Raw genomic sequence first — 14,516 nt, 5'->3', positions numbered from 1 at the left:
GTGGCTTTTATTTTCTGTAGCAGATCTGCACCCAAAAGTTTAAGTGGTCTCGTGGAGGAGACTACAATGTATGTCTCTCCCTATCTGCAGCTGCACTGTAGGTCATGGTGGGGTTGGCTCCTTCGACATGTGGATCTGGCTTGCCCCTGTCCTAGGGGGCTTGGTACCCCTCCCCTCCCTTTTGCGGTGGAGGGGGAGTAGGGGGAGCCCATGTAGACACATGTGGCGGCCGCCTTCTTCCTCGCTGATGGGGTTATGTGGGCACTCTCTTCTGAAATGTCCGAGTTGTCCACACCCATAGCAGGGATGAGCAGGTCTGGTATCTCCCCATGGACGGGGGGTACCCTTCGGCTGAGAGCATTACGCTAGCCCTGGCAGCTGCCTCTATGCCTTTAGCACCAAGGTTAACGTGTCAAGAGGAACAGAACGATACTCTGGGCAAGCAGTTTTTAGAGACCTTTGGATGTGAGGTTTTAATCCATCGGCAAAAGCACTAGACAGCATTCTAGTTTGTACTGGGTCTTGTTTAGAGAACCACAAGTCCTTAAATATTTGCTCCATTCAGTTGGCAAATTTTTCCACTGACTCTGCCTTATCTTGTTTCATAGGTTTGAGCGAACCCGAACCCGAACATTTCAGTAAAAGTTCAGGTTCGGCGAGTTAATGGCGCTTTTTGAAGGCTGCAGAGCAGCCAATCAACAAGCGTTTTACTCTGTGCTCTTAGAAGCCATCACAGCCATGCCTAATAATGGATGGCTGTGATTGGCCAGTGCAGGATGTGACCCAGCCTCTATATAAGCTAGAGTCACGTAGTGCTGCACGTCACTCTGTTATTAGTAGTGTAGGAAGAGGATGCTGATGCTGTGAGGGAGAGAATAGGAAAGAAACTTTAATCAGAACTGCAATTGAACTCAGCGATCTACATAGATTTTGTTGTGTGGGTGCAGTGCACAATCTTTTTACCCTGCCCTGAGCCCAGTGACAGAGAAAAATAATTCGTATCCATCTGTTAGTTAGGTGGACGGCGGCGGCCATTTTATACAAGCTCAGTGCACCAGCACTGCATATGTGCTTTTGTGACATTCAAATCCAAGCTTGAAATACTGCAATAATAATCAGGGTTTAAAAAAAACACCCATTTTTGGCAATACCCTCTGTCTGGGGCCTCTGCCGCATTAGTCAGTGTGCAATTTAAGCTAGAAATACAGCTATATTTTTCTGGGTTTAAAAAAAACACCCTTTTAGGGCAAAATACACAATTTTACAGCCCTTGCTGCATCTGTACATGTGAAATTCAAGCGTTATATACTGCTGTCATTCTGTTATTCAAAAAACACCCATTTTGGGCACAGTACTTAATATTGAAGCCTTTGCTGCATCTGTTATTGTTGAAACAAGCTTAAAAATACTTCAATAATTTTCAGGGTTTTAAAAAAACATCCATTTTTGGCAATACCCTCCATCTGGGGCCTCTGCCGCATTATTCAGTGTGCAATTTAAGCTAGAAATATAGCTATAATTTTCTGGGTTTTAAAAAACACTCATTTAGGGCAAAATACTTAATTTGCGGCCTTATATGCATCTGTCAGTGTGAGTTACACGCTTTAGATACTGTTGTGCTATTCTGGTATTAAAAAAAACACCCATTTTGGGCAAAATACTTAATTTGCGGCCTTGTCTGCATCTGTACGTGTGAAATTCAAGCATTATATACTGCTGTCATATTCTGTTATTAAAAAAACACCCTTTTTGGGCAAAGTACTTAATATTGCAGCCTTTGCTGCATCTGTTATTGTTAAAACAAGCTTTAAATACTTCAATAACTTTCTGGGTTTTAAAAAACACCCATTTTTGGTAATACCCTCCATCTGGGGCCTCTGCCGCATTATTCAGTGTGCAATTTAAGCTAGAAATACAGTTATAATTTTCTGGGTTTTAAAAAACACCCTTTTTGGGCAAAATACTCAATTTTACAGCCCTTGCTGCATCTTTACGTGCAAAATTCAAGCGTTATATACTGCTGTCATATTCTGTTATTCAAAAAATAGCTTTAATTTTCTGGGTTTAAAAAAAACAAACACTCAATTAGGGTAAAATACTTAATTTGTGGCCTTGTCTGCATCTGTCAGTGTGAGATACACCCTTTAGATACTGTTGTTCTATTCTGCTATTAAAAAAACACCCATTTGGGGCAAAAATCTTAATTTGTGGCCTTGTCTGCATCTGTACGTGTGAGATACATGCTTTAGATACTGCTGTGCTATTCTGGTATTAAAAAAACACCCATTTTGGGCAAGATCCTAAATTTGAGAAATATGAGGAGAGCGTCAAATAAGGGACGTAGCACCAGTCGTGGTGCTGCTGGTGGAGCTCCTGTTGCAGGGAGAGGACGTGGTTGATCTGAGCCTGCTACACGCACAAGTGAAACACCTTCCTCAGGTGCGAGTAGGCGACAGAAGCGGTATTTGGTCGGGCCTAATGTGGCTCTACGAATGAGGCTCTACAGAACAAGTACAGGCGATAGTAGATTGGGTTGCTGACAGTGCCTCCAGTTCCTTCACATTGTGTCCCACCCAGTCTCCTGCTGAAAGATCAGAGTTGGCACCTGCAGCCGATGTCAATCAGTCTTTCACCTCACCCCCTTGCAAATCAGCCAAGCAGTCTGAGCCCCAAGTCATTCAGCAGTCTCTTCTGCTTTTTGATGGCTCTGTTAGCAGGGTTTCACAGTGCCATCCACCTATCCCTGCCCCAGAATTGGAAGAGATTGAGTGCACCGATACCCAACCACTTATGTTTCAAGATGAGTACATGGGAGGACCTTCGCAGCACGTCTCGGATGATGACGAAACACAGGTGCCAACTGCTGGGGCTTTCAAAAGTGTGCAGACTGACAAGGAGGGCAGGGGTGAAGACTGGGTGGAAGATGATGTGGAGGACGATGAGGTCCTCGACCCCACATGGAATCAAGGTCATGCGAGTGACCTGTGTAGTTCGGAGGAAGAGGCGGTGGTCGCACAGAGCCAACAGCACAGCAGAAGAGGGAGCAGGGTGCAAAAGCGGAGCAGCCGTCCCCTAGACGGTACGCCTGCTACTGCCCACCGCAGCAAGGGACCAAGCACAGCAAAGCCAGCTCCAAGGAGTTCCCTGGCGTGGTAGTTCTTCAGACAATGTGCTGATGACAAGACACGAGTGGTTTGCACGCTGTTCAATCAGAGCCTGAAGCAAAGCATAAATTTTCTCAACCTGAGCACAACCTGCATGATCGGGCATCTAAGTGCAAAGCACGAACTGCAGTGGAGTAGACATCTCAAAAACCAAGAAAGGTCTCTGGCTCCTCCTGCTTCCTCTTCTGCTGCAGTCTCGGTCTCTTCATCCATCTCTGGAGTGACAGTGGCACCTGCCACCCCGCAAACAGAGGATCTGCCAGCAACACCACCATCTGGGTCACCCAGCATCTCCACAGTGTCCCACAGAAGCGTTCAGCTCTCCATCTCCCAAACACTGGAGCGGAATAGGAAGTACCCCCCTATCCACCCGCGATCCCTTGCCTTTAATGCCAGCATTTCAAATTTACTGGGCTTTGAAATGCTGTTATTCGTCTGGTGGACACGGAGAGTTTTTTTTTTTTTTTTTTTTTTTTTAAACATGGAAATTTTTATTAAAATTTTGTTGAGGTATATGAAATAATGACAATTGACACAAATCAAACATTTTTTGTATACAAAGTCATAAAGGGAGTTTGAGGAGGGAGGGAGGGTAGCAGGAGATGGAGGAAGGGAAAAGGTTAAAGGGGAGGAGAGACAAAGGAAAGAAAAAAAAGTGTGAAATAGATGACCATTTATAATAGTAATGCAGATTACATAAAGTACAATTTCAGGGGGTACATCAGTACAAAGTAACAGTAATAGGAACCAAATAAGATAGAGTGATACATTAATACAGATACATCACAGGTATGAATCGCATCTTAAGTTTAATGCCTCAAGTTGTTTTGTTATGAGAAATAAAAAATAAGAAATGGGATGCAGTTATTATTGGTAATAATAAAGAAAAGACAAGGTGTGTTTCTTTATGTTTTACGATCTAAGTCGTAACATTTTAGTTTAGATGACTAAGGAGTTTGATGGGTTGGACCGAACATGGAAGATACTATTCAACCAAATCTCCCAGTGTTTGTAGAATTTATCTTTTTTAAAAAAGGCCGAGGCGGCTACTCCTTCGTACCAACAGTTATCTTCGACATTTTTTATTACTTCAAAATCATTAGGAATATAGTCGGATTTCCAATGATAGGCAATAAGTTGACGTGTTGCTATACATAAATGGCCAAATACCGTTCAAGAATCAAAGGGAATGGTCTCAATGCCTATAAAGAGAAGTGCCAATTGTGGCGAAGGGGAAATTTGAGTTGGACAAATTTTGGCAAAATTATAAAAAGATCGGTGCCATAAGGAGTTGATCGGGGGACATTCCCACCAGCAATGGAGAAAGGAACCTTGTGGGTGTCCACATCTCCAACATTCAGGAGGAGTATCTGGGAATAACCTACACTGCTCAAAAAAATAAAGGGAACACTTAAACAACACAATGTAACTCCAAGTCAATCACACTTCTGTGAAATCAAACTGTCCACTTAGGAAGCAACACTGAGTGACAATCAATTTCACATGCTGTTGTGCAAATGGGATAGACAACAGGTGGAAATTATAGGCAATTAGCAAGACACCCCCAACAAAGAAGTGCTTCTGCAGGTGGTGACCACAGACTACTTCTCAGTTCCTATGCTTCCTGGCTGATGTTTTGGTCACTTTTGAATGCTGGCGGTGCTTTCACTCTAGTGGTAGCATGATACAGAGTCTACAACCCACACAAGTGGCTCAGGTAGTGCAGCTTATCCAGGATGGCACATCAATGCGAGCTGTGGCAAGAAGGTTTGCTGTGTCTGTCAGCGTAGTGTCCAGAGCATGGAGGTGCTACCTGGAGACAGGACAGTACATCAGGAGACGTGGAGGAGGCCGTAGGAGGGCAACAACCCAGCAGCAGGACCGCTACCTCCGCCTTTGTGCAAGGAGGAACAGGAGGAGAACTGCCAGAGCCCTGCAAAATGACCTCCAGCAGGCCACAAATGTGCATATGTCTGCTCAAACGGTCAGAAACAGACTCCATGAGGGTGATATGAGGGCCTGACGTCCACAGGTGTAGTTGTGCTTACAGCCCAACACCGTGCAGGACGTTTGGCATTTGCCAGAAAACACCAAGATTGGCAAATTCGCCACTGGCACCCTGTGCTCTTCACAGATGAAATCAGGTCCACACTGAGCACATGTGACAGATGTGACAGAGTCTGGAGACGCCGTGGAGAACGTTCAGCTGCCTGCAACATCCTCCAGCATGACCGTTTTGGCATTGGGTCAGTAATGGTGTGGGGTGGCATTTCTTTGGAGGGCCGCACAGCCCTCCATGTGCTCGCCAGAGGTAGCCTGACTGCCATTAGGTACCGAGATGAGATCCTCAGACCCCTTGTGAGACCATATGCTGGTGCGGTTGGCCCTGGGTTCCTCCTAATGCAAGACAATGCTAGACCTCATGTGACTGGAGTGTGTTAGCAGTTCCTGCAAGACAAAGGCATTGATGCTATGGACTGGCCCGCCCGTTCCCCAGACCTGAATACAATTGAGCACATCTGGGACATCATGTCTCGCTCTATCCACCAACGTCACGTTGCACCACAGACTGTCCAGGAGTTGGCAGATGCTTTAGTCCAGGTCTGGGAGGAGATCCCTCAGGAGACCGTCCGCCACCTCATCAGGAGCATGCACAGGCGTTGTAGGGAGGTCATACAGGCACGTGGAGGCCACACACACTACTGAGCCTCATTTTGACTTGTTTTAAGGACATTACATCAAAGTTGGATCAGCCTGTAGTGTGTTTTTCCACTTCAATTTTGAGTGTGACTCCAAATCCAGACCTCCATGGGTTAAAAAATTTGATTTCCATTTTTTGATTTTTGTGTGATTTTGTTGTCAGCACATTTAACTATGTAAAGAACAAAGTATTTCAGAAGAATATTTAATTAATTCAGATCTAGGGTGTGTTATTTTTGTGTTCCCTTTATTTTTTTGAGCAGTGTATTTAGTTTTGTCGGGTAATAGTACCACCTATATAGGATTTTCCTAGATGTCTCTAGGTGAGAAATACATCTTGAAATATTTGATATTACATCAAATGAAAGGGACCATTGCTCTGTGGATATATTGACAGATAGGTCTTGAGACAATTTGGATTTGATTTCCTGTAGTGGGTCTCCTAGTGGGAGAATAAGGACTTTGTATGTTTTGGATATCCCTTTTCGGTTGGTGTTATAATTTAAGAGCCATCTGGTGAAGAAAGCTGAGGATGGATTGTTATTGCTACGTTTGACAGGTTTAGTTATTATTGTGTTAGCAATGGCGTGTCTAATTTGGAGATATTTATAGAAATCTCTTGAGGAGATACCATATAAGTCTGAGAGTTCTGAGAAGGGTTTAAGAACATTATTTGTGAGTAGGTCATTAATGTTACGTAAACCCCTCTCTCTCCATAAGGAAATATCCAGATCTGGAATGTAGGATTCCAATAATGAAGTAGTAAAATCTTGAAGGGGTAAATCAAATAATTGACGTTTATTGGCGATTATGTCCCAAACATTAAAGACAGCTTTAGTAGTTGCCAAGATGCTATTAGGATGAAATTTAAAGAGAAACATAGCTGTGAGAAGATCTTTCAGAGAATGTTTTCCAAGAGAGTCTTTTTCTATTCGAGACCATTCTTTTTGCTGATCATTGTGCCATAAATGTTTTAATTGATCTAGGATCGTGGCTCTATAATATTGTATGATCGAGGGACAATTTAAACCACCTTCTTTTTTGGGAAGGTAGAGGATGTCCGCCTTTATTCTATGATATTTTACTCCCCATATAAAATGTAAAAGAGACTTTTGCAAGTCCTTGAGGTATTTGATGGGGATAGGAATTGGAAGATTCCTAAAGTAATATAAGATTTTGGGCAGAATACTCATTTTTATGACCGCAATTTTGCCCAACCAGGAAATACCTTTTGTCTTGAGGTTTCCTAATTTAGTCTTAATTTCTTGGAATAAGGGAGTGTAATTGAAAGCAAATATTTCACTGGGGAGTGCTGTTAGGTTAATCCCCAAATAGGGAAGTGTTTTTTTAACCCATTTATATTGAAAGGTTAGCTTAAGAGTATTAACAGTTTTCTCAGGAATTCCCAAGTTCAAAATTTGAGATTTTGTGGTATTCATTTTGTAATATGATGCTTTCGAAAAGCATGTTAGTATGTTGCAAGTGTTGGGGAGGGAGGTGGTAGGATTGGATAGCAGTAAAAGAACATCATCTGCGAATAAGCCTATGCGATGATCTTTATCTGATACTGAAATGCCGCTGATATGAGGGGATGATCTGATGTGATGAGCCAGTGGTTCCATTATTAGGGCGAAGATTAATGGGGATAGGGGACATCCCTGTCTAGTACCATTTGAGATGGGAAATAATTTGGATTTGAATCCTGAGGAGTAGACAAATGCTTGGGGTGTGGAATACAAATTTAGTATACCTGACAATAGGGGGCCAGTAAATCCAAATTTTAGCAAAACTGATTGTAGAAATCCCCAATGAACCCTGTCGAACGCCTTCTCCGCGTCCAGTGAGAGGAGTAGAGAAGGCGTTCGGCGGGTGTGGACAATTTCGATTAAGTCCAAGAAACGTCTCGTCCCATCTGATGTTTGACGATGTTTGACAAAATCAACCTGATCTGAGTCTATAAGACTTGGTAGTATATCTGCTAAGCGGTTAGCTAAAATTGTAGAGAATAATTTCAGATCAGTATTTAAAAGGGATATTGGTCTAAAATTAGCAGGTGTATTGTTTTTTTTTCCAGGTTTTGGAAAGGTGATAATTATTGCTTGGAGCATTTCTGTTGGGATTCCTTTATCATGCATCATGTTTTGAAAACAGGAAAGCAAGTGGGGAGTTAAAATATGGGAAAAATATTTATAATATTCATTTATAAAACCATCTGGGCCTGGGGATTTATTTATTTTGAGGGTAGATATGGTGTTAAGTATTTCTTGTGCAGAAATTGGCTTGTTTAAAGATGAAACTTGCTCTGAGGATAAAAGGGGAAGTGATATGTCGTTTAGAAAGGAATTAATGTCATCTGAAGGTGGCTGATAAGATTGTGGGTCGTTTTTTAAATTATAAAGGGAGTGGTAATATTTTGCAAATTCTTCAGCAATTTTAAGAGGATTTATTATTTTGTTTTTGTTAATGGACCAAAGGAAAGGGATTTGAGAGTTTGCTGCTTTGTTTTTAAGTTTGTTGGCTAACATTTTGGAAGCTCTGTTCCCTTGTCTATAAAATTGTGTCCTAGATTGTCTAAGATGTCTTTCATAGTTGTTTTGCATGAGTAGGTAGATTTCATGCCTGATGTTAGTTATTTGTTGGGAATTATAGGGGGTTTGAAGTTTTTGGTTGGTTTTTTCTAAGTCCCTAAGTTTTTTATATAATTCCTCTAATTTAAGCATTCTTTTCTTTTTTTCTTCTGAAGAGTATTTGATAAAAAGGCCTCTGATTACCGCTTTGTGAGCGAACCATACTGTTGTTGAGTTAACCTCGGAGTTTGAGTTGAGTTGAAAGTATTCTGTTATTGCCTTAGATATTAATTCTTTGTAGTGTTTATTTGATAATAGAAGATTATTCAATCTCCAAGGGGAGGTGTGTTGAAGATTGAAAGTTTCTTGGATAGAGAGTGTAACAGGGGCATGGTCTGACCATGTAATCAGGCCTATCTTGGAATCCGTAACTTTTTGAAGTAGCCATTTATCAACCAGAAAGAAATCTATTCGGGAATAAGAATTGTGTGGGTTTGAAAAGAAGGAGTAGTCTGATTCCGAGGCGTGAAGTGTTCTCCAGGCATCAAACAACTCCTCCCTGTGACATAGATCTTTAAATTTGTAATTATCCTTCTTACTTACAGGAGTAGATTTGTCAATACGTGGGTCCATTACCAAATTAAAATCTCCACAGATGATGACGGAACCTTTCTTTTTTGCTGAGACGGACTCCAAAACAGACATGATGAAACTTAAAGTTTTAGAGTTAGGGGCATATAAAGACACTATAGTGTATGGTGTGTTATTAATCAGACAAGTAACAATAATAAATCTTCCCAATGGGTCTGCATCGAGAGATAGTGTTTGAAAGGCTATAGACCTTTTGATAGCAATTAACACACCCCTTTTCTTATTAAAAGCATGTGAAAACATAATAGTAGGAAAATCTTTATGCTTAATTCTGAAGCTATCTGCTTCATTTAGGTGCGTTTCTTGTACGCATAAGATGTCACATCCCAATCTGTGGGCTTCTTCCCATAAGAAAGAGCATTTAGCTGGGCTATTAAGGCCCTTAACATTTAAGGATGCTATTTGTAAGACCATAATATATTAGTAGGAAAGAATCGCGCAGAGGGGGTCCAAGTAAATAGAGATACCTGCAATAATAAAGAACTGTGATAGAGTAATAGAGTAATGTACCACACATAGATAGTAGAGAACAAAACAGTGAAATATTGTAAAACTAAGTTAACAAAAATAAGGATAAAATTATGAAGTCTGGTTCTAAGTGAACCAATGTCGCTGTCGTGGCACGGGAGGCAGTGGCTGATGTTAAGATGTTGATCTTCAGTTAACGTTTTCAAACCAGTCTATTTTCGCTTTTAAATCAGACTGGTAACAAAGCAACTGTATTGACACTAGCCAAGATTTCTAAAGTGGTTTCTCACTTTGGAGATGTTGAGGATTTTGGAGAGCCGACTACTGTCCACTCATGAGAGAGAGTATGGTGCTTCTTTTTTGGTGGGCTTTTCGGTTCTTCCGATTCTTTAGTTAGAGCATTTTTGGATAGGAAGTTCATAGCTTCTTTAGGAGAGAGTAACACCGAAGTGCGTCCATTGTAGTGGACTATAAGCTTGACCGGAAATCCCCATTTATAGAGAATTCTTTGTTCTCTCAGAATTTGGGTGATTTTGGTAAATTCCCTGCGTCTAGCTAGAGTGGCAGGCGAAAGATCTGTATATAAAGAGATTTCTTGAAAACGCTCAGGAAGGTCCGGCTTTTTAGCTGCAGCTTTAAGGATTGAGTCCTTGATATGGTAATAATGAGAGTTTTAAAGGTCTTATGGCGGTGGCTGTCCCACAGTAACTCGTGTCCAGCCGCCACCACTTTTCCAGGCGTGCCATCCCTTCCCTGCACAACCAAATGTGGGATAAAATCAGGTGTGCACTGCGCAACGCCATCTGTGGCAAGGTGCACCTCACTACGGATAAGTAGACCAGTAAGCACCGTCAGGGACGTTATATCTCCAAACCAGCACACTGGGTAAATGCATTGGCGGCTAGGCCTGAGGTGGATAGCAGTTTGGCGCATGTCCTTCCACCACCAGGGAATGCAGGGCGCTTCAGTTTGCCTCCTGTTGCATCCTCCTCCTACTCCGCTTCCTCATCCTCTACGGGCTACTCATCCGGTCAGCGTAACACCTTCACCACACAAATCCCACACCGCGCAGGAGCTGTGGACGGGCCTTGAACAACAGACCGATGAGTGGTTGGTGCCAGTGAGCCTCAAGCCCGGCCTGGTGGTGTGCGATAATGGGTGAAATCTCGTAGCAGCTCTGGGACTATCCGGTTTGATGCACATCCCTTGCCTGGCGAATGTGCTGAGTTTGGTGGTGCAGAGATTCCTTAAAAATTACCCCGATATGTCTGAGCTGCTGCATAAAGTGCGGGCCGCCTGTGCGTGCTTTAAGCATTCTGACCCTGCTGCTGCTCGCCTGTCAGCGCTGCAGCGTAACTTCGGCCTTCCCATTCACCTCCTCATTAGCGACGTGCCCACAAGGTGGAACTCCATCTTGCACATGCTGGCCAGACTGTGCGAGCAGCAGCAGGCGATAGTGGAGTTTCAGCTGCAGCATGCACGGGTGAGTCGCTCTGCGGAACAGCACCACTTCACCACCAATGACTGGGCCTCCATGCGAGACCTGTGTTCCTTGTTGTGCTGTTTCGAGTACTCCACCAACATGGCCAGTGCCGATAACGCCGTTCTCAGCGTTACTATCCCACTTCTATGCCTCCTTGAAAAATGCTGCTGGCGATGATAGAAGAGGATGTGGCACAGGAGGAGGAGGAGGAGGAAGAGGGATCATTTCATAGGGTTTCCGGCCAGTCATTCACAAGTGGCTCCGAGGGGGGGTTCCTGCACCCACAAAAGCCAGGTACACAATTGTCCAGCCAGGGCACAGTTCTGGAGGATGAGGAGATGGAGGAGGAGGAACCATGTTCACAGCAGGGTGGCACCCAGATCAGCTCGTGCGTGGCTTGTGGGATACAGAGGACACAGATGACACATCTCCCACAGAGGACAGCTTTTCGTTGTCTCTGGGCAGCCTGGCACACATGAGCGATTACATGCTGCAGTGTCTCTGCAACGAGTTTCCCACATTCTAACTTGTGCTGATTACTGGGTGGCCACGCTGCTGGATCCCCTTTACAAAGACAACTTACCGTCCTTAATTCCCTCACTGGAGCGTGATCGTAAGATGCGCGAGTACAAGCGCAAGCTAGTAGACGCACTGCTGGTGGCATTCCCACCTGACAGCGGGGGGCACAGTGGAAGCACAAGCGAAGGCAGAGGAGGAGGAAGAGGTCCCCAACGCAGCTGGGGCACCGCCAGCACCTCAGAAGGCAGGGTTAGCATGGCCGAAATGGTGAAAAGCTTTGTCAGCATGCCACAACAACCAGCACCACCAGCTGATGGAACGTCTTAGCAGGAGGCAGCATTTCAGCAACATGGTGGAGCAGTATGTGTGCACACGCCTACACGTACTGAATGACGGGTCTGCCCCCTTCAACTTCTGCGTTTCCAAATTGGGCACATGGCCTGAGCTTGCCCTTCAAGCCTTGGAGGTCCTGGCCTGCCCTGCAGCCAGTGTATTGTCTGAACGTGTGTTTAGCACGACTGGAGGGGGTTATCACAGGTTATATTTCCCAATGTTTTGGGGTATGCCCTAATTTAAACAAAAAATAAATAAATTAAATAAATTAAAACTAGTGTTGGCTACATCCTCCTCCTCCACCGCCACATCCACAACCTCCTCAACCTCCTACTCCATATGGACCTCGTCCTCCTAGATCAAGATTATTATTTTTTATTTTTATGTATTTTATGTTATTTAAAGTCATTTCCCTATCCACATTTGTTTGCAGAGCACTTGCCATGCTCTTAACCACATTTTGCTGGCATTTGCAGCCCTCTAGCCCTTTCCATGACATTTTTACAGCCATTTTAGTGCTCAAAAGTTCGGGTCCCCATTGACTTCAATGGGGTTCGGGTTCAGGGTCAAGTTCGGGTCCCGAACTCTAACTTTTTTGTGAAGTTCGGCCGAACTCGTCGAACCCGAACATCCAGGTGTCCGCTCAACTCGATTCATATCCTGAATTTGGATCGCCTGATCGGCCAGTCTGGTGCTAGCCCAGGTCTCCAATAATTCACAGAAATGCACTCCAGATTGATAGGCTTTTTGGTATTCTTCGTCCCCATGGTTCAGGGTTGGCTGTTTCTTAGCTATGGTTGCCAAAAAAGAATCCCCTGCCTTAATTTGAGTAAGTCCGGACAGATCTCTCCATGTGGCAGAATGTGTTTTTATGATTTGTTCTAATACTCGATAGAAGAGCATGGGATGTTGTTCGGGGTCGGGAAGAGAGTTCACCAGATTGGTGGCCTGTGTGGGGTTAAAAGTCACGTATCTCTCCTGATGGTTCATTTCAGGGGGAGGCTTAGGGGTCTGGGCTTCTCTGGTTAAGACCTCTATTTGTCCGGTTAATCTAGCCACCTCCAGGTCTCTTTCTCTCTCCATCTCCCCTCCCTTTCTGCACTCCACATCTCCCCTGTCTCTCCCCCCCGCTGCTCCTGGCAGGTGCATGAAGGAAGGGGGCTGACAGGAGCAATGACTGCTGGGTCTTGAGAAGGTTTTGTCTCTTCCTCCTCCTGCTGATCTTTCTGTTCTTTCTGTCCCCGCGTCTCCACTCCCATCATGATGGGCACATTCAAGGGATTCAGGGGTGCAGAAGGACAGGCAACCTGACCCCCTGGCACACAATATGTGCCATCTGGATTTAACACGGGATACAGGGGGTTATGGGCTTCAGCATTTTCCCTGCAGCCTCACTGACTGAGTTTTCACAGGGCTGCATTGTCTCTTCAAATGTTATCAACAGAGGATCGGGGCAACTTGGAGTGGGCGGTCAGTCGCCCTGCGGTGGGGGCTGGACAGGGCAGAGGACCGTCTGAACTGGGGGAATTGTGTCTACGGACTGGAGCTGGGTCGTCACAGAGGCCATCCCACTTCTGGAAGGGTTGGGCCGGGGGGCACCACAAGCAAGACACGTATCTCCGGCATCAGGTTTCTGCTGCCCAAAATGTGTGCACGTCCATCCTGCTGGTCCCCTCACTGTCACCCAACTCTGTGGGCGGAGCCCCTAAGAGTGCGAATCACCAGATACTGCTCCACCGGCGCCATTATAGGGCGGCGGTGTTCCACTCTGTGGCATATAGACATATGCTTTCAGACCTTCATCCCATCTCTCTGATCCTCCTTTAGCAACCAGGCGGTCTGCTGTTTGCTGCCAAGCCTGCGCAGCACTCAGTAAGCTTTCGTCACACAGTTTTCCACGGCACTGTGCCAGCACTTTCCTTCACGATTCAGAGTTTAACTCTCCATTTTCATGACCACCAGCTATCTTCATCAACTTTTTATAATGTTTCACATGCTTGCTACCCTCTTCCCGGGACACCAGCTGATGGGCTGTATATTCTCCCTCGGGAAGAGAGTACGAGAGTCCCATGGATTTATTCACTTACAACCAAGACAGAAGCAGGCACCTTCTCCTTCACGCTTCCAATCAGGGCTCACCCCTGTGCAGGATATTAACAGTTTCTTCCCTGGCTACCACGTCTATTCCACCAGTCCAGGTCTAACCCTCCGCCACTCCAGGCAGATAATTTATAGTCCCACCTGGGGCTACCCCAGGGTCACACCCTCCGTCACTAAGACAGATAAATCAGTAACCCCTAAATCAAGCCCTGTCCCAGAGCACCCCACGGCTACTCCCTCTGTTTGGACAGGACAGATAATTTAGTAGCCCCGATTGTGGCTCCGCCCCTCTGCCAGGGGAAATCTCTTGCTCTGCTTAACCATTAACTGTGAATGTGCCTGACACAAACCACACAGACAAAACACAAAACACAACCACAGAAGAGCAATCCTTCTAGGATTCTAGGAACTCAGGATTTTACATCAACTGAAGTTGCTACTACGTAACATCAATAGCAGAACAGATTACCATAGCACAGTGGTGCAGCAAAAGGCCGATGAAATTAAAAAAAATTCTCACCTGTCTGAATG

The 14,516-nt window shown here is 44.7% G+C and overlaps 1 long non-coding RNA gene across 1 annotated transcript; it reads right to left on the bottom strand.

Annotated features, from left to right (window-relative positions):
- Nucleotides 1-958: 958 nt before the first annotated feature.
- LOC121002767 lies at nt 959-9,143 on the bottom strand. Its single transcript, XR_005779324.1, has 3 exons — nt 9,035-9,143; nt 5,382-5,384; nt 959-969 (listed from the first exon to the last, which is right to left on the bottom strand). It is a non-coding gene; the product is annotated as an uncharacterized LOC121002767 (long non-coding RNA).
- Nucleotides 9,144-14,516: the final 5,373 nt, after the last annotated feature.

Source organism: Bufo bufo, chromosome 5, assembly GCF_905171765.1.
Source record: "Bufo bufo chromosome 5, aBufBuf1.1, whole genome shotgun sequence".
NCBI lineage: Eukaryota > Metazoa > Chordata > Amphibia > Anura > Bufonidae > Bufo > Bufo bufo.
Note: the sequence above shows the minus strand (reverse complement) of the source record. Positions and strands in the feature narration are given on the sequence as shown.